This window comes from Homalodisca vitripennis, chromosome 1, assembly GCF_021130785.1.
Source record: "Homalodisca vitripennis isolate AUS2020 chromosome 1, UT_GWSS_2.1, whole genome shotgun sequence".
In the NCBI taxonomy this organism is placed as follows: Eukaryota; Metazoa; Arthropoda; class Insecta; order Hemiptera; family Cicadellidae; genus Homalodisca; species Homalodisca vitripennis.
In genome coordinates this window covers 55,723,337-55,747,829 of record NC_060207.1, presented here as the reverse complement: position 1 = coordinate 55,747,829, position 24,493 = coordinate 55,723,337, and the positions used below count along the sequence as shown (strand labels likewise).

Genomic DNA, 24,493 nt, shown 5'->3' with positions numbered 1-24,493 from the left:
AATATAGAATTATTAATGTATTATAAATGTACACCAACATTATTAACAATGTTTATTTACAATTTATTGCATACTAATTTTAAAAGAATATTTTTTTGGTGTTTTTCTTTTTAAAGTGTTTTCCAACAATAGACACAATCAATGTTTGGTACTATAAGAAATAACTTGGTAAAGGTTGATTATATTAGTTTTGAAAACCGTAATACAAATTGTAATGAGACTTATAATAGTTAATAATAGCCAGTACAAATTTAAAAAGTGTTTATGTGTATTTGTGTCCATGTACTTAACTTCCATCTCAAATATATTAATTTATTCTCCACATTTCCCACTTTCTGCTATAGAATTGTCTTATCGGCCGCTTTCTCTGTCGCTCCAAGTCGTATGCTAGAAATGATGTTATATTATAAAATATATACGACGCTATAAATTGTTTTAAGTATATCTTTAAGGGCTTTGTGTGATGAAGTATTGACGAATTTTCTTATTGCATTAACGACGTTGAAAAACAAACCCCTGACTGTGAGGGCAAGTGGTTATAATCTACCGTTCCTTGTCTCGTAGTTCAGTACGAGTAATCCTCTAATGCATGTTTTAGCCTGTGTGCACGGCACATTTAGGTATGTAAAACAATATATAGGTTATTTTAATATATAGAGGTATTGTAGTGTTTAAATTGGAAAGGCATTCTTACAAGACTAAAATTTCATCGAGCGATTGTGCTAACTGCTTGTTGTATCTATTTCAAATTTCCTCATGGATGGATTTCGCACGCCTCTCATACATAACACAAGCCTGTAAGTAAGGTGAAATTGAGGCTATATAATTATTGTACACAGATGGTCAAAAGGATGCCGTTTCAGAATCGGTATAATTCAATAATAAAACAAGTATCTTCCAGGTACAAAACAAACGTTCCTTGCAGAAACGATGTCCCGAAAGTCATTACCGTGAATTAGGGAATTGTTATGAAGTTTGCAATCTGCGGTTCATAGGCTTTGTTTCAAATATTTAAAAGTTGGGGTAGCGGAACGTCTGCAAACGTAATATAGCAGTATATCAGGGTTTTCTTCTCTTATTAACTAAAGGTACATTATAAAAGGTACAGTCACGTTAAATTATAAGAATAAATGTTCTTGTTGTAAAGGTGAGATACCGGGGATCTCTTCACATCTCCTGTATGCTGCAACACGCTCATTGCCTGCTTATATTTACTGACAGCGAATACACTATGTGACGTATTTCCTTTTCTTGTATATCATAGTTTACCACTTATATCATAGTTAGAAAGCACTACGAGAAGAAACTTGGTTACAATAAGACATTATTTTGATTAAAGCTCATTATTGACGATGATACGTATTACATTTGAGGATAACAGTGTTTTAGACGTTTCCCATTTTTATGTGTTTCTAATACCTGAAATCTGTCTTCCTCTTGAATTTTCAGAAATCAATACATTCTGAAAAATTATAAACAACTCGATGCATGGCCATGAACTTCCCAATATCAAATAAGATAACAAAAATAAATTGTAAGTCAAGATTCAAGTCCATACTTTATTTTAAAGTCCTATTTCAAAACGTTTTGGTACACCCTGAACATACGGTTAAAGATAATTAACTTTTGTTTACGCCAAAATGTTCGGTGTAATTAGACCTTTAAATTATTGATGTATCACACGACCCATGTTTACATTTGAAAATTCCCCAAAAAGCACCCCTACCCCCCAAATTGGGCCCTTTAGGGGCATTTTTCAAAATTGAAAATAATTTTAACGGATTTGGAGAGGCCAAATTATGGAGAAAAGAGATAGAAAAAGTGTGGAAGTCAGTTATTAAGACAGCTGTGAATACTTGCACGGGTGGTCAGACTCACCCTATATAATCCTAGCTTGTACTTACAGACAGCATGCTTTTTGCACATTCTGTAGTTATGTAAGAGATATGTGGTGAATGAACCGAAAGATGTGTCTGAATCGAAAATATATTCTAAATGTTACATAAGTTCTAAATGTTCATAATAATTGATGACACATATGCTGACATAACCTACATAGGTACAGTTGTAACCCTAAGATTCTAACCTGTGTCCGACCAAGTGTGCACGGGGCACTCCGCGTCCTTTCCGAATGTGAGAATGTTTTCGTAATAAGGCGCTAACTTGTGCGCCCGACATCTGGCGCGGTCACTAAATAATAAACACCTTATTTGTGACTCACTGAGCTTCTGAGCGCACTTTTTGTCAGATTAAATGGAACAGATTTAAACTGCCTTTAAACATACCCTTAAAATTGTGTAATTATTATAAACATCGTTAGATACAACCAAAATCTTTAATAAAGCAAAACTACCCAGTAAGCTCTTTAATTAGTAAGCTCCCAGAATTCAGTAAAATGTATTATTAAAATTTTAACTATTAAATATTATTTGGTTTGTCTAAATAATCACAGTTCTAAATAAAAATAATGGATTTATTTAAAATGTCAAATTAAATAATTCAATGTTTCAGAATTTCATCAGTCTCTAATTTCCTCAAAAATTGACAAACGGTTTAGTAATATTAAAAAGGTCCTTTGGCAAGAAATAAAAAATCAGTCAAATATATCAAACAAAAAATCAGAGCTTTCTTCGGAAATAAAATAATAAAGTTTTCAAATAAAAATCAAATACCACTTGGAAATAACTAAAATAAAAATGTTCACTTCTAACTAAGTGCACTCAAAATTCAAAAATAAAAAAATCAAACTTCTCTTTCCACTAATTGTACCTTAACTTTCAAGTCTTTGCAATTCAGATACAACTATTTCAAACCATTATTAAAGTTCAAATTATTTCCAATTAATAATTCACAATAAAACAGTTAAAATTATTAATAAATTACTAAATTTCCAAAATTCAATCAAAATTATTAACAAAGTTCAATTTTAATTCACTTTTCTCACAAGTTTGAACCAAATGTAACTTGTTTGATTCTATTGTGCTTTATTGTTCATCAAGAATCAGTTATGCACATTGCTCTGTAGTCTCTCTAAATTTAATTTTTCCTATAAAAAAGACAAAAAAATTAATTTAATATCAGATCTGGAAGACTATTTCAGTATAACGTACAATAAATTTGGTGCTTACCTCAAAATCCCTCGCGGAAAAAATTTAGAAACGCGGCGCGCACTGTCATCAACTAAATTCACGATAATTACCCAAAAGAAGGCCGAAAATTATGAGCTGGCAGTTTTTATAGTTCCCTTTCCACCCCCCTCTGATGGACATCCGCGGTGTTCTCTCATTGGCCCAGCCGTATCCAACTTGAGAAACAATATCCCTCTCAAATCTGACGTAACTGCAGTACACAAGACAAGTTCTAATAAATTCAAGGCAGTGAACCGCCCTCCTAATAATTTAAAGACACCAGCACTAACTTGCCAAAGGATTACATATTTGTTTATATCCTAACTTCTCACAATTGAATTAAAATTAAAATTAAATCCCAATATTTCTTTCCCAAAATTTGTATTTAATTTAAGTTTTAATAAAAAAAATCAACCAATGTAGCTTTAAAAACGCTACAGAAACCAAGTAAGAAATTAATTTCCTTCGGTTTAGAACACTGTAAAAAGTACTATGGCTAATAATCACTGCTTCCTATTTTTCTTATAATGAATCTTTTAATTCTCAAGATAATTTAAAAATATAGATATTACTTATTTATATTAATTTTTAAGATATTCAGACTAGATAATATTTATAAAGGAAATACTAGGAAAAAAGTGAATTTACCGCTATCAAATAACCTTTAACATTTTATTATCAGCTGGATAGTTAAAAAGGCATACAAAAAAATATATATTACAGAGCGTACAAGAAATTTTATATACAGTAGTTGTTTTATAGACTTAAATTGCTAATTGACGTCTTTAAAAAGAGTTTTTGATTGATCTTACACGAGTTGGTAATGATTGATCTTGTTCGATTTAGTAATACGCAATACTATAGAAAAATACTAGCCGAAAATGTGCTCCTATTATGGAATCTTCTTATTCAGGTTCACGTTCTTTACTTAAAACGCATTATAATAGTGCTGACACGACTACATTGCTCTTAGGTTTGGTATAAATATACAATGTTTTAAACAAGCAAAACGCCATTTTAAATATCATTATATCCATATATGTCAAATGTTCTACAAAATACATGGAATACACTACAAGACGTTGTTGCGTCACCGGCATGGCTGATGTTTGCGTGCAAAATTGCAGGTCTGTAGCTCCTTTTATTCTCGAGATAACCTCAGAAGCAGATAGTCAAGAATCATAACTAAAGAAAAGAAATTTCTATCCCCCCCCCGCACGCCCGGCCATACTAAAGGGAAATTATGTTAGCCTACCGATAGGCTTCAATGACACTTAGCTAAATTTCTAGGTTGAACATGCACCATTACAAAACTCTTGTATACTTAAAAATATTCATGCACATCTTAAATTCCACAGATGAAATATTCCTCGAGATATCTTACCAAATGGCAATTCCCATTTTTTTAAATTTGAGGTTCGTAAAAGTCTTCAAATAATAAAAGTCCACATACCCAGTGTGTTGGGGATGTTATGCCATATGTGTTACTAGAGTCACTTGTTAAAATCTCATAAGATTGAACTGTTTGTTTACGAATTTATTTATTCTGGTATTGTCTCGTTGTCATCATGGTTACCCATAAGATCAATGTAAAAACATTCACTAATTCTCGACCAAATCCCATGAAGTGACATGCACATAATCGAACTCAGTGTTGCTTATTCAGAAACGAAGCTTCATGCAATATATGTATAGGTTAGTTTAGGTTTTTATATGATCTGCGAACAGACAGAGACAAATACTTGTGTTGTGATTTATAACAAAAACGTTATAAATAATTTTTTCAGCCCCGCGAGCCTTCACTAACGCTCACTCAATAATTAAAATATAGCAAAACTAAACATACAATGTTATTACTTTAACCTTACAAGGAAAAAAAACCAATTTTATCCAATATCAGTGTTGTCACTTTATATTAACCATTGTAAATGTATAATATATTATTGATATTCTAGGAATTGAGGAAAATGAAATGTTTGACAAAAGCGCGTTGATTTATATTCACCTTCGCTCTTGGCTACGTTATTATTGCTTGATCTATAAATTTTCATCACTTGTATATAAAGTTTAAAATATATTAAATTTAAAACATTTTATAAAGAATGTAAGTGTTGAATAGTGATACTGCTATTGTAAAACTATAAAAATAACATAAAAATGTTATACATGAACCGTAACAAGTCTGCGTTATCATTGTAGCCTAGGTAACGCATGACCATCCTGACTACTTAAATGCAGTGTATTCCTTTAGAAGACTTATTCTCAAAAACTAAGATAAAATACGATTAAACTTTAACAACAGGTTGGTATTGAGTAATATAAAAGTTGTACACATTTTGGGGCACGCATTTTACTGTAACTTAAAATTTCTAAATTTTATAGTATACTGGTTATATGACTAGTTTTGAAACAAATTGTAAACAAAATAATATATGACACAATACTGCACGAATGAGATTTTGAGCTTCGTCATACGATGCTGATGATTTAAGTTTCATTGTGTAGTTAGCTGACACCAATACCTTTTAGGTTTTATGTTTGACATTTCGTTTTAAAATTGTTGAGCTAAAAAACTATCAGGCCAGTGAAAAAAGAATATTTTTGTATTTTGGACTCTTAGAGTACTCTTGCAGCCGCCTTCCACCAAAACTATCGTGGCTGACGATCAGTTATTTTCCTGTGGAAAATTCCTCTAACGATATTTCTGAAACTATATGAGTTTTTATGCAATACAAGATTTTCACAGAGAAGTTTGCCTTGCATTCTTCCTGCAAGTATGCAAGTAGCTAGTAAGCTACAACAAAAAAAATGTATATTTCACAAACTATAACTTTGTAATAACAGGTCTACGCGCATGTAAAGATTTATAAAATTAAATTACATACTTTATTTTAATTTTTATTGCATATCTTAAACACAATGCCACAGAAAAGTAAATTAAATTTTGCTGAAGTTGGTGTAACTAATGTTTAGTTTATTACAAATTACTATTGTAATGGAAACTTCATATTTGAAGTTTCCAAAATCAACAGAATGAAGTGGAGAGAAATCAACTGGAATTTTCTTCTAGAGTAAGAACTTATCTTTAGTGACAAAAAAACTTAAGAATCTAACTTAAATTTAACACAAAACATCAGGAGAGCCGACGGGCGCACGGTCTAGCCGTCAGACTTTGGATCTGAGTTAAAGAAGCGCGGGTTCAAATCCTGTACATGACCGTAGCACTTTTCATCAGTATCATCCGTCTTGTAGAGTATTGATTTTCCGTTTTATTCTGTTTGCACTGTCAAGCGGACCATGAGAGTAAGCGGAGAAAGGCATCGACGCCACCTTCAAACTAATTTACCAAAAAGATCGAAGGTATTAAAAATACTTTGTCAAACTAATATTTTGAGAACCCATGCTTGAGAGGAAGCGGCCAGAAAGCGTGTTGCGAGGAAAACATATAATACGTATTTTTATCAAAAAAAAATGTCTTTTCTCCCCAACACTAACGTCACTAAACCCTTTCAAGACATTTTGTTATAGCTCAAACAAATCCGGTTTCACATAATTTCCAACTAGCTGCACACTTATAAGTTTTTTCCCAAAATGTGATCGGTATTTACAAACATAACGCGTTAACAAGATTTTTTACTTTTAGAGTATGTTTTTCTCTGTCAAAGAATTTGGATGTTTTACTGGGTTGAGAGATTTCTAGTACTGGCTTATACTGCGGCAACAACGATATACATTTAAGTGAAATTAAAAACATAGATTTTAATCTATAAAGGAAGCGAAATAAAACAAACGCTCCAAGAACCATAGTTTATTTTGACTAAACAATCGAGTTTAACACAATTTCTCCTCATTAAAGAAATGCCTTACATATTCCTCGTGTAGGTAATTTGTCTGTATAGTTAAATACGGAGATTGCAATATTGGTGTTACCCTAAAACCGACTTCTTTAAATACAACCATAGGTTGGTTTCTGTTACCAGTCTAAAGTGGATAAGAATTGATCATACATCTGCACATTTTATTCAGCATATGATCATGATATTGGATTTTGGCGTTAGACAAAAGGCACATCATAATGGATTGATTCGTGTGTAGGAGCTATTTGAACAATCTGGAAAAATATTTTTGTTATGGCGAGGAAACATGATTGTGTGAATTTATCGAGAACAAGAAAATTACCAACACTGAAGCAGCTCTGTATGTTGAGATTTCTTTCCTCTTATCCTACATCTGGAGCTATATGAATTCAAATGCAAGTTTAGGTACCAGCTCTCTTTTTATCACTCCCTCTGCTATTTTCGATCTATTCCTATTCTTCAGTTTACGTTATTGACAAGTTCACAATATTCACTCAAGTTGTCTACTATTGTCACTATTATGTAAGCAACGAATGTAGTAAGAGTTTGACGAAGTTCCGAAAGGAAACAATTTAACCTAAACGTTCGTGTAATGTAAGAATGTACCCTGAATATGTGACAGGGGGTTACCCCGGGGCTGGTGCCTTTGTTGCGGTTACGATGTTGCTCTCTCTCTCTCACTCAACACAGCAACGTACGTTCTTTAATACGTCTTTGTTGTGGCCGTGCTCTGGTTTCTCTGTGGAACCCTCAACTACAAATTTGACTCACTTTTGATATCCAAATCGCCTCCAGTGTGTCCCATGCACAGTAGAATTTATTTCACTACTTAAAACGTAAATGCTTTCTAATTTTGAAGCAACAATATGTGCGAACTACTGCAACTAAGTTTTTAAACATTGGAACAAATGAGTTATTCTAAAATATTGCATATTAATTGACTAACTGGCAAAATTGTGGATGTTTGAGGGATTTTCTGTTGTGAAAAATTGAATTTTTCATTTTTGAAAACTTGTACCTAACTCATTTAAAATCAAACAAATTTGATACTTAAAAAATGCTGAATTTATTAGAGTGTAAGCATCTTAACAGCTTGATTACGGTTAGATACGACTAAATTAAAACAATAAATGTATCTTGAAATAATTTTAAAATAATATTATAAGAATAAAATTATACAATAAAAGTATTACTTATTCATTTTTTATTACTGCATTATAATACAATAAAGAAAAAATAGTATTATAAAAAGGTTTGCTTATTTTTACTGCAGAAATGGCAGTAAGGACGAGTTTCAGAAACTTTCAATTTATTATTTGTGAATTATTGTAATATCTAGGGATTATTATCTTAAAATAACTTTTTTATCTAATGCCATTGAAATTTGTATAGATGTGTGATACTTACATTGTAACGTTCACTCTATTCCTATTTCACAGCAATATCTCATCGGGCCTTAAGATTTCAATTACTGATATTTCGGATCTTATTTCTATGATTTTAATCGTACACATACATTCTAGTTTTGCAATCGTTCATGCAACCTCATAGTGGTCTCTTATAAATTTACTAATTATTCTTTTGGTACTTAATGTTCCTTCCCTGTTCTTAATAAATTGGGGGGCCACTTGATATACAAGCCAGGTAGCTTGAGAACTATTAAATATCACAAAATCGTCAAAAATCCCTTGAAATTTTGCAGACACTTTGTAATCAGAAATGTGCCTACAGATGTTCGCTTACCAATTTACAATTTCCAACGCTCTTGTTATTAAACTGACATATTCAATGTTATGGAATTAGATCCGAAGATGTGATTATATTTCAAACATCACTTATTTCACAAATTATAGTAATGCCACTTAAAGGAGATTTGTCATGTCTCCCTTGCTTACCAAACCGTATGTTTAGCAATTCGCTCCAATCTAGCCAAAGGGTTCTAAACTGTAACATTAACTACTTTTTTAAAATTTTAACCTCATTCCCAAAAAGATTAAAATAACACTACTCTATTAAATGTCCAGTCACATAACTATTTGTAAAGACGGATGAAATAGGAATAGTGTGGTTTTATTGCTTGATTAATTTATAAAAGGAATTAATTTTAACTATTCTACTTTTGTAACCAGTAAAAACGAGAAACGGTACGGGGTTTTCAGTGTGTACGTCAATTAACGATTCAAATATTTAAAAAAATATTTAAAACTTAGTAAATCACATTTTTGTGTTGAAATATGATTTAACTTACTTAAATTGTTATATTATATTAAGCATTTAATAGCCTTTTGCAATCTTTTATATATAATGTGAAAATTCTCAATTTTTACTGAATATTATATAGTTTTGATTGTAAATACAAAATAAATGATATGAAGAATAAAATGTAAAACAATTATCTTAATGCCTAATATCAAATAAATGCCCTTAAGTTTGCATTTTTCTCAGAATAGTTCAGAATTAATTCTACTTTTATTATGAATATTGTTGAATCAGATATGCATATTATAGTTTTTGACTATTCGTAACTTCTCCTCTTTCCCCATAAAATTCAAACGATGTTAAACAGTACAATTGATGAGTGCATCAAGAATTCGTTAATTATGATCCTGTAAAGATATGGAAAGTGTCATTTTTATGAATAAAATAGTTACATAAGAGCTGCCCAATAATGTATTCCTAGTTGTTGTTGTAATTTTGTAAATAATACCGTAGTAGTATAGTTTTGGAAAGCTTTGTTCTAGAGTTATAAAATAATGAAGTCATTGAGTTCTTCAAAGTAATTCATAAAAATGATAAATTCGGCAAAATATTGTATTTCGAGGATTATGAATATATTGATTAATGAATTCACGATCAAGTTGAGTAATCTATAACAATGTGCTTTGGGTCGAGGACATGAAGTATGGGCTTTATTTTAGAAAATCTGTAGACCTGAATGACATTTTACAGTCCAAGAACCAAATCACTGTAAGTCCACTTAGACACAAACGTGTTACCTTTTACCACACCCCCGATGGGACCGAGTTCTAACGATCTTGGATATAAATGAAATAATTTCTTACTGTTCGGAACCGATGACGTAATTGAATTTAATTCCTAAACAAATATGCTGCAAGCCAATACCCACCACACCATGCCAGTTAGAAAGATTATATCAAGAGCTACTTAGTTTGCGCCTTTTCATATTATCTCAAGAATATCGATAATTAATTGATAAAGTGAAGAGTTAAGAACTATTCCCAAACCTCAGATACACACATAAATAAGTTGTATTGAAGGGTATCCATCCCGGCTATTATAGACCCCTTTCACGTCCTTGACATTTTGACCTGTAAATCAGAGTTCCTTTCTTGGAGAAACAGGAACCTATGTACTAGTTTTCAAGACTCTAAGACTTTTTTATCGAGAGTTATCTCATAGACAATTCGGGTCCATAATCACACTGCCAGGAAGCGACAGTGCTTACATATATCCAGTGGCGTATAATCAGGTAAATACCATTATAAATATGAAACATTAATTAAGAGAGTGAAACAATGAAAAATGGAACATATTGTAGTTTTTAGGAAAACAAAATGCAACGTTGTTTACTAGACACGTTGGTATCTATCTATTTTAAATAATTGAAATAAATTGCAATTCTTAAATCGTAGCTTATTCCATCTGCGGTAACTACCGGGATACATTTTATTGTAAACAGTTTTAGTTACTATTACACAATGAAAAACATTAATAGTCTTTTTTCAAAACAATGTAGAATATTGTTTTCCCCTATATGTTATTTATTATTTTAATTAAGTTTGAGTACAACCTTATTTTTAAGTCACTATAAAAAATTGGTTTTTGCTTTACTAACTGTTTCAACATACTTTTTCAATCTGTACTGAAACTTCTGTTTAAATTTCAATATTTTTTGACATCCACTAACACTTCATCTTCAATCGAATTCTGACAGTTAAATCTTACATGGTATGCCAGGCAGGTTATACATGAAATATTAGGAAAATGTATTAACAAACAATTCCTGTGAAATTATTATGACGATTTATAACAGCAAAAGTATGGAAGTGAAAGAAGCGTAACTGGCAATTTATCTATATGGCACCAATAACCGTATAATATGTTCTAAAAAAACAACCTACATCAAATTATATACAAATGTTATAAAGATTTTAGTTTTTTTTTTATTTAGCATATTATTAAAAATATGTTAAGTAAAACAGATTATCACTGTCTTTTAATATAATTAACAAAGAGTGTATGTTAATAACTGTATTTTAGCACCTTAATCAAATAAATCTTAGTTCTTAGTTTTCGCGTTCGATGTCATCGCAGTCATCAAAGTCGATTTTCGTTCACTTAGCGTCGACACATTGCTTACACATTTAAATATTTCAAGAATATTAAAAGTTAACATTTTAAGAATTTTATCGTGAAAGCAATGTTTTGACGCTGTGTGAATCGAAAAAACTACATAATAATGCACGACAAAATAATATACACCACATATCTCTACTATCGTAAATTTTAGTATGCATATAAATACTTACTTATCACCTACGGCTTGAGCGTGATAAGTCTACTTACTTAAAAATAAGCATGAAATTAATTATTTATAATTTGTTACTTTTTTAAAATAAAAATTCAGATACAATAATATTCTCCTCCCCAAGTTTAGGACAATGCCTATAATGAAAATTGAACATGAAAAAAGTAATTGAAAATTGTACACTCTGTGAATTGTATACATTATAGAACAATATTGTACCTAGTTTCTTTGTAAAACAGAACTCCAGCAGTTGTACTGCGTATATATTACGCTTAAGTAAAGGTTATTTTATTCGAAAATTTTGAAAATCTGTAATAAAAATCCAGTAATTTTCATTACATTAAAATGCAATTTGTTTTATTGGGAAGCTTAATCTGACATACATAAGTTTTTGATTTCAAATTTTATATTTAATTATATTTGAATTATAAATAAAATATTGACTTTCTTGGATTTAGGTTTCGACAATACTATTGTTGTTAATGAAATCTAAAATATTTAGCAGATTATTTAAATAGAATGTAATTCAGTTTTACCTTACATTACCCAGTTATGTTTCTGTTTATCTAGATCCCGCGCTTCCCTTCCGCCTCTCTTGGCGAGGGGCGCGGTCCCCTCACTCTGTATGACTTGATTATAATAAACCGTTGTCTTCAATACCGACAAATACACTTATCCTTAACCTTAATACCTCATTATTTTTAGTCGTGAGTTACCCACTATTTAAGTAACATCTGAAAAATATTAACTATCGGATAATGCGTGGTGGTTGCATAAAGATGTGTCGCTTTCCCACATAAATAGTATCTATTATAATTCATTGAACAATCAAAGTTTTCTTTTAATTTACAGATCAGGAAATATTCACCGACCAGTTTTTGTGTTTCCAATTAATTCAATTAAAATACAGAGGTTGTTTAATTCTTTATTCAACCTTATTGAAAATTATACTTTTTCGATATAATGAACAGATACAGTTATTGTTGTACCTATAAGCGAATATAAATAATGTCTTATATCTTAATTATTAAGGGATTTTCATTTTTCTCCATAGTATAACCTATTAAATATGTGTATTATATTGATAGTTTAATTTTTTCGAGAATTTTATTTAAGCAATGTGAAAGATATACAATTCCAAATTGATTTTATTTTGTATTAAATGTTCTGCAATAAAAAAACCCTTAAAAATAAATATTCTTTCCTACGTTTTCGAAAATATATTATTTCGTAATATATTTTAAAATATATTTTGTAAACATTAATTATACCTTAACCAAATGTTTACAGATAATAAATGCGTTACATAATCACATTGAGTATAATATCTAAAGCAGTCTGGAAATCCTGTAACTGATCAAAAGATTGTACCGTAAATTAGTTAATTAAATTTCATACAATGTAAATTTCGCAACCTAATCAGCCAGTATAATATAATATTATTTTACATCCAATGTTCCGGAACTAAAATTATTGGGCGGAGTAACTACCTAATTGGCACGCGTATGAATTTTTTCTTCTAACCCCTTGTAGCAGCCCAACTACGTAACCGATCAGACCTCGCGCGCTTTGTCCGTAAGTAAAATTTATCTTTTCGTATTATTAAATTAGCCCTTTGATGCCAAACGTATAAAATGAATGTAACGTAAAGTAAAGATGTGAATAGTAAAGTAACTTACCCTTGAAGATCTTTTATTTGCTTGATGGAGATAGATAAAGGTTGTGGCGTCGTCCTTATGGCGACGAGCACGTTGTTATAAATAGTAATTTGTATCATTAAATGGCTAATACCGTCGCGAATTTGTTTTAGGCGAGTTTACGTAGCTGATGTATCTCACGTGTTGTTTGAATAGATGGCTACCACTTCCCAACTCTACTCCTCTTCTAGAAATAACCGTTCTTAGACTACAGCTTCAATGTCTCGTGCCAAGACGCCGAAACCCGGGTTGTGAGTCTATATATATATTGCGAAGGGAAGTGAAATATTATTGTTTTGTAAAGTAAAACGTCGTACGCATAATCCAATAGAACATTGGATATTTTAGGCCCACCTAGAAGATATACTTTTTAGTTATTATATTCTAATTGGCAGCAACGTGGCAGTACATAACTTTTCCTTTACCATCTAAAAGTGGTGCTTTTAAGTTTTCGTAATTAAACTGAACTTATAAGTACACTTTGTATTTCTAGTATTTATTACTACGACCTCAGAAGTCACCACCCCCATGTGTTATCGTCATACGGTACAAGATTATAGTTATTAATATAGTGAGAATTTTCTACGGAATTTAAATAGACCCACAACAAACAATATTAACATATTAGTAGCAAACAGAAGTCAGTACTCACCGTTGGCTCTGGCGGGGTCCACGGTCACGTGACTGCAAAAGCACGTGGGATGAGTGACGTCATTGCATAGTGATATGTTTAATATTAAGGGTAACATAATTATCTATTAGAAATTTTAACAATGAATAAAATATTGTCATTAGATATAAACATAAATTTACAGAATATTTTAGGAATACAATTAACGGTCCATACAATTTTGAAAAGTCTTAATTTTTTTTTAAGATTAACTGTATTTAAAGATAAGGTGTAATCATTATCGTATGTATTTTAAATAACCTACCAGGTTCTTTATGTTTGGTATTACCTAGAGACTACTTTTGGCAGATATTACTTATTTTAAAGAAAACGTTTCTTAAAAAATACTCACAACATTATTTTATTTCATACTCTTTAATGTAGATTATATGTAACGTGTTATTGTCCTTTCACTTATTAAAATTTAAATTTAAAAGTAATATGGTATTGTTAGTTGATGTCTAATCAAAACTAACTCCTAACTGTTTGCATTATGAATAGAGATACTATAATTAAAATAGGAAAACACTGACAAAATTATTGAAACTATATTGGATAAATTATCTTTAATTAATTACGTTAACTAAGCTAAACTGTGAAAATTATAACATTTAACATTCTTCATTTATAAACAAATTCAAACTTAGCAAGAAATTTTTGTAAAATATTTACATTTACTATTTAAAAGTTTTAAGTGCAACAAATAAACGTATTCTTCGCTAATTCGCTTAATAGTAAAATATTATAAAGTACAAACCTTATCGAAAGTGGAGCGTGATAATACGTAGTTACCCAAAGACAACGACAGCGAGGAGATGTTGAGCACACGACGTTCCGACGTCGACTGCCGCCCCCACACGGGGGTGGCGCCAGGGGCGGTACGCGTCGGCGTCCTACAGAGGGGCTGCCCCAACCGCCCGCCGCCGCCCCTGGAAAATAAAACGTTTAAGATGTTTTAGTTGTGTTGTCGCGGGCGGTACACGCCCTTCAGCAACTATCTCCTTGGCACCATCGCATTGTCCTTCTATTCGTCGCAACATTTTATTTTTAATTATTGCAAGCAAAATTATTTTTTTAAGTATAATGTCAATTGTATTTGGAACTGCCATAGCGTGATGTATACACGAATATGTGAAGTACGAATATGATGCGAGTAAGTGTGTAGCAGCAGACAGGAGCTGCCCCTCCCTGCGGGGTGAGGGGTAGCGGCCTGGGACCCCCTTCCATCATTTGTTTTCAAATTTGGGTCACGTATACGAGTAGAGTGCACGGGGTGGGTCACGTTTACCCCAAACTACTGCCCCGATTAAACACCCAGCGCAAAACTGTCTCCATATCAATCTGAGAGGCATTATGCAGACACGTATTACCGTACTACCCGTACTGGCTGACTAGTTGTGGCAATCCTTGTCACTACTGCATTTTGAATTAGCCTGATTTATTCTCATAAAAGTACAGTTTAAACTGGCTCCATGTCACATACATTCTGCTTATAGGATATCTTAATAATTTCTAAAATATATTCATAAACAGATTGTTAACTGTGTATTTTGTTATTTATTTTTAATAATGTATTCATTTTACATTTTCCACCGTCCAATGAAAACTCTGATTAATTAAAATACAATTTAAAATGAATCTTTCTACACTTATTACAAACAATGTTAAAATATACTTTTCAATTAGTCATATTAAGGAATGTAAGTAGATACGATTTTATGATTTAACCAAACTATCTTAGCAATTCTTTAAACATATAATAAACAAATTATAATGTAATGTAATAAAATGAGATTGATAAGAAATTATCATGACCATGTACTTCACACACAACAGTATTGTGAAGTTGATGCATGATGGAGTATTGTGACATGATTGCTTTCATCTTTGTCACTGATTTTTAAAAGAGTAAAAATATTTTAAATAAATTGAGATATGCTGGAAATTTAATCAATTTCATCCCTTTCATAGTGCGAAATATAAATACTTATCTGGAAGATTTTGCGTTAAAGTCTAAAATGTTTTGCAAAACTAAAAAAGCCTGTGTATATTGTTTTAAGGAATTATAAACAGGTTTTCGGTGTTATTTTGTATTATTTAAATTCATGAGAAGAGAGAAATTTCATTGAAAACCGTTGTCGACAATTCCTAGAAGGTAACTCAAGCAATCCTATTGCTAAGTTGAAAGCTCTGGCATGTCTAGAGGAAGGGTGCAAGAAAAAGTTGCCGATGTAGGGGGAGGGGGCACATAACCAAAACCTCTCTAGTAGAATTGTCACAACTATAAAAGTTTTAGAGACTTGATAGCAGAAGGACAGCGGCAACTGATATAGGAGGAATATGTCAACTTTGAATCAGGTATGTTCACTACGTGCTCAGGTAGGTTTATCTCACAACTGCTTCTCATTATAATAGTATTTACGGAAGCGAAGTAAAAATTTAGAATTAAATGTGGTTGCATGACTTCCAAAACTGCAAATATTGACAACTGAAACCGCAAGCGAATCTTTTAAAACCTAGCTACATATTTCAGAATTTGGTTGGTCTTAAATTTGTTGTCTAAAATGCTGCCTTCTGCCTAGATCTAATTATATTTTCAACCGCTCTCCTGAGGCTTGAAAATACTGTTGTAGCCATTTATAACTCCATCTCGCTTACATGGTGTATGACTAGAACGTTTTAATTTCAGGAAATAAGTGACCAAGTCGGTTGAAAATCACTTGGAGACATGAAACATTTTGTCCATTTCATGGTTATATTATCCCACACAGCGTCCGCACATCAACAAAAACTTTGCGACGCATCACATTTTGGACAGCTGCGCCGAAGAGTGCAGAAGTTTACTTTGTGCCAGATCTATGAAGTCTCCATAGCCTACTCGAGATAAAAGTGTATAAATTATGAATAATACTCGTATTTGGGTAAATGTAACAGAAAAGCACAGTTGCTGTCGAGATACCAGGGCTAGCCAGCGAGAGCGTTCGTACTAGAATAATGATGAGTTACCTAATAAGCTCGTAAATGCATTCACGGGGTCCGATACCAAACAGATGTGTATAACTCAGTGCACGCATATAGACGCTGATCAGGGCTTAAGTGGTGTTTCCACTTTGACACTAAATTCTAATTCACTAATCAATCACACTGACGTTGCCAATATTGACCTACGTCTTGTCACCCTCTCTCTATTTTAATGTTTTTGTCTTGATATTTATAATTAATTAACAACTATGAAAAATAGAGGGGTATTTAAAGAAGGGTGTTTCAGACAAATTTTTGAAAAACGTGTATACTGGAGTATCTCGCTAAAAGATAGATAAATTAAGCATTTTAAATAAAACCCTTATTAAATAACCCATTTATATATGTGAAACAGAACAAAAGTAAATGATGCGTTTTAACATTATTTATTTTTATCAGTTTTGTTCCCCTAGTATAGGTAAAGCAAAGACATACCTTTCTGAAGTCGTTTTCCAAGGATCGACGACAACTACTTGCTGAGACAATAATCAAGTAACATATGCATTCAAATATGTACATTCCGTGTCCTGGTGGAGCTTGTTTTATTTTGTGAATCAATCTTTATTGATATTAAATTACTAGTGGGTTTGTTTGTCTAACTATTTGCAGTTTAAGGGGAATGCTCCCATTTTGTCTTTGTTTCGTAGAAATACAAATGGTTTAAATATCAAAGCGACCTTCTTCCTTAAATAATTTTCGATGAATTGGAAGTTGAATTTCACAGTGATAAAAGTTAACTATGACCAAACATGGCCAACTCATTATATTTTTCTTAGGTTACATAGAGTATGATTGTTGACATTTATTTTACTTTTATAATATTATTCTCATTTTATTCAACCTCGTTTTACATGTTAACTAAATGTGTTATATAACAAAATTATACTATTATTATTGTTGTAAGACATAAAAGTAATCACACTGACCTTACGGTACAATATATTTTATCACAACATATTTGGTACTACCGTGGTGACTAGCCACAAATGCGACAGCAGCACCACCAAGTGCTGATTACAGACGCTAACTAACGCCGATAATTAACTAATGACAGGCTGTTATATGATAGTTACTGGCCGAGTTATAGTTACGCTGTAACAGTAACCCGTGTACGCGGTGGCGTTCGGAATTGCTTACCGCAAAATGCGCAGAACCACAGTACCACTAAATTACGGCTCATTTAATCAGTTATTGTCTGCTATATTATTAACTAGTGTATAATATTTATTTGGGCATATCATCAATGTTCTACACTAGCAGTATGTGAAACTGGATCGCTCTGGACAAACTCATCAAGTTACAATTGTAAAAGTCTAGTCCCATTTAATGTTGTTCTTAGTATTTCAGAATCTTACTTGAAGGACGACGGAGTAGGCACTAAAATACGATATGTGGCCAAAATAAATGAAAAAGGGATTCTATTAGTTTTAAAACATAAATTAGAATAAAATATACAATGGCTGTTTTTATATGATTATTTATGTTTTAAACTATCACAAAATCATTTTGTTTAAGTAACTAAATATTATTTATACAAACTTGTTCCTTAAAATATATAGTTTTGTAAACTACGTTTTGGCGTCAAACCTAAATGATCAGATTGTTTTCTTCACATGTCAAGTTTATAATAAGTAATGATAAGTTTTAAAAATATGTTTCCTTTACATTACAGTTATTGAATACCTAGTTTGATATAGATACGAGAAATTGGTGATCTCTTATAAAAACATCAGTATTCTAATTTTTCTTTGACTTGGAAGAAACTTACTCTTAAAAAAATGCATACAAAATACGTTTGTTTCAGAACCATATATACTATTTTACACTTCATACAAAATTGCTTCAGGTTTTAAATAAAATAACTATGACATTCCTGAAATAAAAATTAAAATGGTAGAAATGTATAACATGTGTATAAAAATTGGTTTAATATAGTTTTAAATAAAAAATAAAAATAATCCTTTACTTTTATTTAGGCTGCCCATCGATTTAAGGGAGCGCCTAGAAAGGTGTAATAGGCAAAGTAATCACAGATCTCATTTTGCCGCCCTGGCGCCTGATTGCCTTGTCCTTTTGACAAAGAGGACTTTATGAACATTTTTAACACTTTCCATTAATTCGTGCTATATTAAAATATATTAATGGAAACATATTAATGGAAAATGTTACATATATTAAATACATTTCAAGGAATATAAAATTACGTTATGCACTTCGGATATTAATTTTTTGTTTGTGTGTGGTGGTTTAACATATTCATACAAATATGTTAATGTTTTGGAAATTGGTAACATAAACTAAACATGTGAATACAGAAAGATTGTGATACATACGTATTGTCTAGAAAATGATGTTTTGTTATTTTTTTAGTCTCCCATATTGTTTAAGTCTCCGAGACCTGTGTATTTATATTTTCTTGATTGGGGCAACAAGGCAAACCCAGCTATGGTGTTGGAAGTATGTATAAATTATCTACATGTGTAGGACCATTTTACATGAGTAGTAAAGCATTATATAAGAGTCAGATTAAACTCTGATCATCTTAACCATAAACACTTAAATCATACGTACCTAATGTATCCTTACTTAATTTTTCTAAGTAGTAAAAGGCTGTGATATTGAAAAATTATCATGAATCCGTGGGTAACAGCTAGCATATATATATATATATATATATATATATATATATATATATATATATATATATATATATATATCATTATTAAGAACAGGTTTATACTTTTGAATGTTAATGTATACAGAGACCGGTGAGTGCAGGCAGAAGGGAATTTGCCCCGTAGTAATTTGTAGTTCATGTTTAGTTTATGTTTTTATAAATTGACTTATGAAATTAAGAAATAAAATATAAAACCATGTTTTATAGTAGTGTATGAGTTAATTTTGTTGTCAAATGAGAGAAGAGTTTGTGTATTTTTAACGAAGGTTTTTGTTAATTGTAATGTCAAACACTGTAAGAAACTAAACTAACTCATTATATGTCAAACAGATAAACGATATTCTGTCGGTCTATTTTACCAGTATTATTTGTTTGAATTTTTAAACATGTAGTTATAAGGTTATATTTCGCAAAAATATCATTTGGGAAATAGGGAATTTCTAAAAATAATTAGAAAACTAAATAAAACATAGATGTTTGAAACGTAGTTATTGAAATAATTGATCGGAAGGTCTTAAAAATCTGAAAAGCTTTAAAACAGACGTTTACAAATAGATCTATTGTGTTGTCTGAACATAGAACAGTTGTTTACGATATAGGTAACCAATTTAAATTAAAATCAACGTACACATGTTTAAAAAAATTAAAAACAAATTAGTGAGCTAGAATCACACGGCTAGATAATCTTTAAAATTATGTATCCGAATGGAAGATGCAAAAATATAGAAAGGCAGATGCATTATACTGTATATTCAAAGCATTCTGAGACCACTAGATAATTCAAATTATTTTATATTCTTATAATATTTAGATATCTTTATTTTATTCACTGTGACAACTCACATATAAACACACCTCTGTTATAAATATGGATAGAATCAACACTTTGTGCTATCGAAATTCAGCTAATTTGAAAAATTAATACAACTTATAATTTAGTATAACTAAATATACTCTTTTCATATCCTTCTCCAATTTCCAAAATAAAATCCGCTTTAAAAAAAAGTACAATTATATCTCATCTAATCATTCATTAATTATATTGTTGTAGAAGAAGAAAAAAAGTTCTATAGAATTCTTGAATGTTTATCAACTTTCTTTAGTATAAGTTTTCTATACATTGAAGATTTACATAACCGCTTCTACATACATTGTTTACAATATTACGGATAGAATTCTACTTAGGCTTATCTTATTTCTGAACTTGAGAAAAAATGAACACGAACAATTTTGTTTAATTTTTTTAAATCCTTAATCCAAAACTAAATGAAATATCCTCTTAAAAATATGAAATAAAACGAACGTTTTTGTAAAGTTATTAATTTTTCAATCACAATAACTTACAAATATTTTGATGAAAATTGGATGAAAATCAAAATATCCATTTTGTTTCGATAGATATTCGAGTCGCGATGCTATCTTAATAATTGAAAAAAAAAACTGTATTTACCAAACTTAATTCGTAAAAAGACTAAATAAATTCATTTTTAATAAATAACATTGGATTAAATAATTTTATTATAAAACTTCTCGTATCCACTTAATAAAACAAACAAACCTTTATACAAAAATGTGATGAACAATCACATGTTAAATTAATATATCTCATTACGTTAAATACGTAAAGTAAAAAATTTACTTCTACTGTTCTATAAAGATAATTCAAGGTTTTAAGCCGACTCTTACATGCAGTAACATATTTACAAAAGTACAAAACAAAATATTTTACTTCTACTGTTCTATAAAAAATAATTCTAGGCTTTAAGACGACGATTTGTTTAAGAACCAAAATTTAATAAATTAATTGTAGAAAATAGCCCCATGTTCAGTAACCTTTTCCTAAATCACGATACTTCTATCTGACGTAACAATAACTCTGACGTAACATCTTGTATAAATCACGATAAATCTGTCTGACGTAACAATAACTCTGATGTAACATATTGTATAAACTGAAGGCGGATAGCAGGTATGTGGAAGATATTTGTAAACAACATGTTTGATTGTGTATTGTGTAAATAGGAAGGAATTTCCAGAAATTGTTTTTGAATTTTTAAACAGAAACTGAAATACCTGTACAGTGGGCTAATTTACTGTGCCTTCTAACTGATAACTTAACAAATATTTTGTACATTTATTTTTTAAATTGCAAGAATATTAATGTGTAGATTTAATTAAAATATAAAAGTCTAGAAAATATGAAGAAACTGGATCCATTCCAAAAAAGTGTTCACATAACCACTTTTTTAAAAGTATACACGAATTTTCAAAACTGACGCTTTCTTCTTCTTACTTTGTTGCTAACGCTGTAACCTAGAAGACTACTGATATTCTGTTAGACTATCAATATTAGCTCTGTTATATTCGAGACTTTGTAATAGAGATGTACAGATCACAGAAATCAGTAATGAGGAGTGATGGTCAGACAGTGTTTGTTTGGGTCAATATTTGACTGTGGGTGGTGAACTGAGTACAAGAATCTGTTTGATGTACATCAGACTCTAAGGTTTGCATCTCTTTGTGGCCGACAAAACGTCTTGTACACAAATTGGTCTATCAAAGCTAATAATTACTTCAAAGTTGGTGTGTGTTTGGTAATTATTGATTCCAAACTAAGCGAGTGATAGGTATTCACATACATATTTTAAACTAAACTTTTGGTTATGTAACCAGAAACAATAGTTACATATTTAAACTTTCACTAATTCCTTTAGACTTTCTACTACTGAATAATAAGCTCATGAATTTCATTGACAAACTAAAAACCAAGTCACTTACTTTCTGATGTTTTACGTATTTTACAGCCTACGCTAATAGGAATTCAATAAATATTAACCTGATTACTTGTGTTTATTGTGTAATATAAATTTTTTGCGCGCATCACGTAAAATGTCTATGTTTCAGCGTATATACACATATCTGTGTATATAAATATGTTATTTATATAATATATGTGTTGCGCGCGCGCGCGTCTGTGTGTGTGTGTGTGTGTCTTGTGTGCGTGTGTATGTTACTGAACTTCTAAATGGCTGGAACGGTTATAATGAAATGTTTTGTGTGTCTTCAGGTGGATTTAAGAATAATTTCAAAGCGCCTGCACATTATAAACTGTAACTACTAGACAGTTACTAATATTAAATAGCCTATTTGAAGGCGCTAAATTATTATGTATATTTGACTTAAAATAATTTCTGGTTGAACTTAAATCTTGAGTGTTAGACCACTGTATAATAAAGTACATGTAAGTGTAGCATGCGAATTTATATATTTGTTGTGTGTTTCATAAGACAGCCTACCAAAAAATTTATAATCTTCCATAATTCCTTTTATAAACATAAGCAGTAGCGAACATCATGAAGTAATTTTCATTGTTTTTAAATGCTGTTAAAACATTACTTGAATAATTGTGTGTTTGTAGAATTAACTTTTGTCATACCTTACATTTAGAACTGATGATTTATTTTCGTTATCATTACTCAAAACTGTATCAATAAATCTGAATCCTAATATTGTAAATTCTAAAGTACCTCTTTTTTTTCCTTCCGCGCATAAACTATTCAACCGATTGCGCTGAAATTTGACATGGACGTTCCTAGGGTCCCTGGGATGAGCATAGGCCTATTCTTATTTCGAAAATCCCTCCGGGTTACACCCCACTGCTTTTTTATAAAGTAGCGAAAAATCTCACGTTGGTCTCTAAAGTTGTGAAATATTACTTGAAAGAACATTTCTAATGTAATCAACTATTCTGTGTAAACATTGTTTATTGTTTTCAATTTGTTTACATCTATAGTGAGTACAAATATTTTAACGCCATTTTAGATTTCAAAGATTAGATAATTCCAATCTATCTAACAAAATGCACCAAAACATACAATGGTCAGAATTTGACACCGAAGACTCCCTTTGAATAAGTCAGCAAGAACTTCGACTTCACTAGTCTACCAGAATTATACTAGATGGAAGTTAGCTGGACTGTGCTTTTGAACTAATGTACTATTTTCAGCTCAAAATGGTAACAATGGCTCATTTTTCGGTTTATAAAGAAACAAACGCGTAGTGTCTTTTTTAATGTACTTTTAGCTATACATTTTAATAAATATTAAGTTTTAGATCTAAAAGACGGCGTTACTACCTAATCAAGTAAATTGGAATGGCCATCAATATGAACTTTTTTTACGAATTTACTTCATCGTGGTAACAAGATAAGCAATATAATTCGAACCGAACCAGCTGAGGTCATACAAGTGCAACCCCTACTAAAGTGCGTGCAAAGGAGTGGGTAACTGCTAGCAGTTTAGATACAAGGAACAATGTAGTCTAACCTTTACTTTACAAAGACTGTTAAGCAATATAAATTAGTTGTCTTTTGACAGAAGTAGACTTCTAAAAGCTGTGTATGTATTTTCTTTTCTTTATTAGAAAAGAGGCAAAACCAGCAATGGACCAAAGGGTACTAATATCTAAGTAAATTACAATGACCATAAATATACACTTTTTAACATATTTTCTTGATTGTGGGATAAAGGCAATCTCAACATTACCGTCGGAAAGAAATAATTCACTCGAACCAGAATTATACAGGCGCAAAACCTACGAAATTGCGTGCGAAATCGCGGGTAACTGCTAGTAGCCTTATAAAATAATACTCTAAGACACAAAAATCGTACTAATTATTATAAGTGAGTACTAAAATAGTGTTTTAAGGTAGTTGTACTGTGTATTGTATTATATTTATTGTTTTCATATAAAATGTTCTAGTAACTTAACACAAAATGTTTACTGTACTAACGTTTTAATTTCTAAGAAATATTAATCCATGTTGGTTTAACAATAAAGTTTCTACACTGGTTTATAAAATACCAATAATAGTCTACCAACGGACAAATGTGAA

At 30.9% G+C, this 24,493-nt stretch overlaps 1 protein-coding gene across 1 annotated transcript in view; it reads right to left on the bottom strand.

Annotated features, from left to right (window-relative positions):
* The window catches only part of LOC124361801 (LIM domain only protein 3-like), a 179,112-nt gene extending 164,328 nt beyond the window's left edge, over positions 1–14,784 (bottom strand). Inside the window, exons 1-2 of the mRNA XM_046815792.1 lie at positions 14,659–14,784; positions 13,884–13,915 (exon numbers count right to left, since the gene is read on the bottom strand). The gene's annotated coding sequence lies outside the window, so the exon portion shown is untranslated. The remainder of the gene's footprint in view (positions 1–13,883; positions 13,916–14,658) is intronic.
* Positions 14,785–24,493: the final 9,709 nt, after the last annotated feature.